This window comes from Trachymyrmex septentrionalis, unplaced genomic scaffold, assembly GCF_001594115.1.
Source record: "Trachymyrmex septentrionalis isolate Tsep2-gDNA-1 unplaced genomic scaffold, Tsep1.0 scaffold44, whole genome shotgun sequence".
In the NCBI taxonomy this organism is placed as follows: Eukaryota; Metazoa; Arthropoda; class Insecta; order Hymenoptera; family Formicidae; genus Trachymyrmex; species Trachymyrmex septentrionalis.
The window spans coordinates 2961860-2966401 of record NW_017305611.1 but is presented as its reverse complement, the minus strand read 5'-3'; positions in this window follow the sequence as shown (position 1 = coordinate 2966401).

Here is a 4542-nt window from a genome sequence, read left to right as displayed (position 1 = left end):
ACATATATATAATTATATATTGTAATTTTTACATTTTGTTATAAATATCATACGTGTGCTATGAATGTACGAAAGAAAAGTAATAACGACTCATTAAATAATATTAAACGGAAGAATCTAGAGAATTGCATTTTGAAAAAAGTTACAAATCTCTCAAATCTTCATGTATCCCCAAGAATAGTTCTTCCAATAATCGGGATTTAAATTTATTCTTATTAACTTTTTTTAACTTTGATATTTGGCTTTAGTTTTATTAATGTAAACATATTAATTTTATTAGTTTATATTTTTTAGCCTTCTAATATAATAATGAAAATAATTATGATTATTAAGATACGCTGAATATATATTATTGCTATCTAATTAAACGCGAATATTTCATTAAGATATTAATAAAAAAAAAAGCCATTATTATTATACCATTATCTTTTATCTTTATGAAATTTAATAACGCAGAGTAGCACTTTATGTCACTTCTGTCGAACAAATCTATATAAATTTCATAGAAATCAAATTATATTGATTGAAATAAAAGCTTATAATTATTCCGATTAATTAAATATGCCAGTAAAGTAGTAACGATTCGTTTAGGATAAGTTTTCAAAATTTTATATTATACACATTTATTATTATTATTATATTTACGCGTTTTTTTTCGGCAAGCAGAGAAAGAAAAAAAGAAATGGGAAGGGGGAAGGAGAAGGAAAAGAGAAAGAGAAGGAAAGATAGTGAGAAAAAGGCGGAGAGAGCCAAGAGAGTGCGCGAGCGGAGAGGATACCGTTGCATAAGCTATATTTAACCGCACCTGCTGGCGCCAGACTATCCACGCTCGCGCATGCGCTATACGTATTTTTCGACGCGACATATTCATTCTCTCTCTCTCTCTCGACGCGTTTCGAGCAAGTCTACTGCTCTTCCATCCGGCGAAGGATAAAAGCATATTATTGCTGCTTACTATTCATATTCTGGAATAAGGTACATTAAACGTCGTATATATGCCTATACAATTAAACACTTTCGTCATTGTATATACCTAGCTATTCATACATCAATCAAAGTGATAATGACTTTTGATTAAAGTATCTAAAGCCTAAAGGAGCAGCTTAGTGTCAGGCTGCTCCTAATTCTAACAATGGATCTATACATGAAGATAATCCGGAAAATGTGTAGCTTTTTTTATAGGAAGTACTCGTGAAAAGCCTAAAAAAAAAGTGTTTAAAACCTATCTTTAAGCTCTTTACATTTCACATTTTTATACACGTGGAATACAGCTGTTTTGTCGTTAAGCACGTCTATAATATTTAACCAAGGGTAGATGTAAATCAGCCAATGCGAGATATAATATTTAAGATGAGAATATCTCTATCTAATTTAGATTGAATATCTGATGTTTTCAGACTCTTATTTCGAAATGGATAGGTGAAACGTAATTTAGACGCACTATATGTATATACAGTCATATACAAATTTTCGTGAATAGAAATGTGAATTTAGTTTATTCAGAGATATGTAAGACGAATAAAAAAACTAACAAATAAGGATGATGCGATGAAACAAATATGATATGACACGGGAATGACCTTAGGGAACTGCTTTATAACGTAGTTAATTTAATTAAACACCACGCCATTAGTACTGGGAGCGCCGTTTATTCCAGCAAAATTCACCCAATACAGAGGTGAAATTATTTCATTTTATCAAATACTATGCATTTTCTTTTGAAATTATTACTTGAAATTATTACGTTCCAAAAATAAAATTTTAAGATTATGCAACATTTATTTAGTTTCAGTCATTTAAATAATCTAGTTTTAATTTAAGTAATTTAATTTAAAAAACATTTAAAAAAATATATTTTTTATAAATTTAGATTTATATCACGTCACGTTCCTAGTTATTTTCAAAAATTATATACTGATATTTTAGAAATTTTTTAAAACGTTGCGCTTAATTACAAAATAATGCAAATCAAGCATAAACGTTACTAATTACTTATTCTTTGCGCGTTTAATCTAATTCGATATCTATCTTCTTAATTCGTTTATGAACAATGTTAAAACCACGTGGCAATGATGTTATCTCACGATTACGTAATTGATAATGAGTTACCCGACATTGACATTTCGACCCGACATCGTGCCGAAAATATTATTTTTCGTTGTCATATATTGTATCTTGTTGTTCACATTCTTGTATCTTAGGCTACAAAAACAAAAAAATAAAATAAAATAAATATATACACTTCATATCCTCCAAAAGGCCAACTTGTAATTACGATAAAAACGATAATTACAATAATAGAATAATATTAATATTAAAAATTATATTAACGTAATATAATACGTAATTTGTAATATAATACATATAGTTTATGTTATTCATAAATAAGACATTTTGATTAACAAATTTTATATTTGTAATTATTTCGTAAATTACCTCTTATATATTTCACTTTTTTTTTCATTTTACACAAAAAAATTACATTTTAACAATGTAACAAATAAATAAATATGACATTATTATAATTAATATCATATTTAATAAAATTTCTGATTTATTGTAATATCTAAAATTTATAAAAATATGTATTTATAAATTATATAAATCTTTAAAAATATTATTCATATGCGCTAAAATTACACATTTAAGTTTTGAAAATCAGTCCTATATAAATTAAAAATAAAATTTTAAGGAACTTTTTTCTAAATAATTCAAATATATGCATCCCTAAAAATAAAACCTTAAAAGATTATAATATCACGCATAAAATTATAAATTATATATCGTAGATTAGAGAAGAAGTAAAATTTATATAAAGAAGAGGAAAGAAAAAGAAAAAAATACTACCATAAATAGAAGATGTAAAACTGTAAAACAAAAACGGGGACAATGTGATTTATTCTTCTCACATAAAAATCAAATATTTCGGAAAACAGTAATTATTTTAGATATATCAATTTCTTGTTAAAACATTCAGTGTGTGTGTGTGTGTGTGTGTGTGTGTGTGTGTGTGTGTGGATATATACATATTTAAGTGAATAAAAAAATATAACATTTAAAATAATTTACTTTTTACAATTTAAAAGATAATCTATTAGAACCCAAGATAGTAACAGAAAATTCACATTTAAAAAATTCAAATGACTTTCTAAATTTATCTTTAGACGTAATACGTTTATTTTAAGATAGAAGAAAAATATGTAAAATATTTTTTCTTAGCTATTGGTATATTCTATGTCTTATCATCAAAGTCACAAACTTCTTAAAAGCAAATAATTTTAATTAACAAAATTTTTTAAATAAATTATAAGCTGTTCGACGAATTATTCGACTACCATAAAATTAATGTACATGACTTGGAAATTTATAAATTAAATTTTAAATAAAAAGAAAGTTATTTTTACTCTTTTATTATTTATTGTGCTGCAAAGAGTGTTTATTAAAAAGAATAATTCGTTACTACACATATAATAACAGATATATTCGAAATGCGCGATTTAACATTTAAAACGCGGTGAAACATTTAAAAAAGAATAGAAAATTTATTTAAGAAAGCAGAAACAATTAATCTATTTGAAACTAGAAGTTAATACTTCGAAATTATAAGAAAAATGTATGTAAATTAACTACGTTCCACAGAAAACCAGCATTGCAACTGTTGTAAGATTCTTTAATATGATTGGTTCTTGCTCTCAATTCCTGAATCTAAATGTATAAACCAGTTATACTGAAGAATCTTATAACAGTTGCTAAGCTGCTTTTTTCATTGAACGCAATCACTCTCGCTTGGGCCGCAAATACCGCTTAGGTTTATATTTCGGTTCCGGACACAACCTTCACTTATCTGACGACAAAGAGTAGGATATTTACCAAATAGTTGTGCGCACACATTACGCCACTGAAGAAGATCGATAGGTCGGTTGCTCGAGGAGGAAAACGACGACATGGCGCCCGTCCTTTGGTGCATGGAGTCTGATACACCCAGATACGCGTCTCGCTTGTCGCCGTCGTCGTCGTTGTCGTCATCATCATCATCATTGTCGTCGTTGTATCATGAACGCCTCGCGATCTCGTATGAAACGTCCGCGACGGGCTCCACCCTCTTCGCTTGTCGGGGAGATTTGTGGTTCATCGAGAGTCACGCTGGAAGGAAGGCGAGAAGGAGGAAGGGAGGGAGAGGATTGCGACGTCCATTGCGCGAGTCGCGCGCGCAGGCCTAAAAAGCGCACTGTCAGCCGGAAGCGTGTAGCACACGATATCCAAGAGGAGGAGGTAGAAAGATGGCGAGGAGCGACGAAGAGGTAGAAGAGAGAAGGTAGAAGCGACGAAGGAGGAAGAGAGGAGGGTAGACAGAGAGGCCTTGGCAGCGAATCAGGCTAAACTCCGAGATAGAAAGCTCACACTTTCTTCAATCGTCTAAAAGTTCGACGAGCGAAATATATTACTAGTTTCTCTTCGTTTACTTACATACTTTACAATTCAACATTACGCGCCCATGAATGAAGATGTAAAAGAAAAAAAAAAAACTAAGAATGCGAAGTA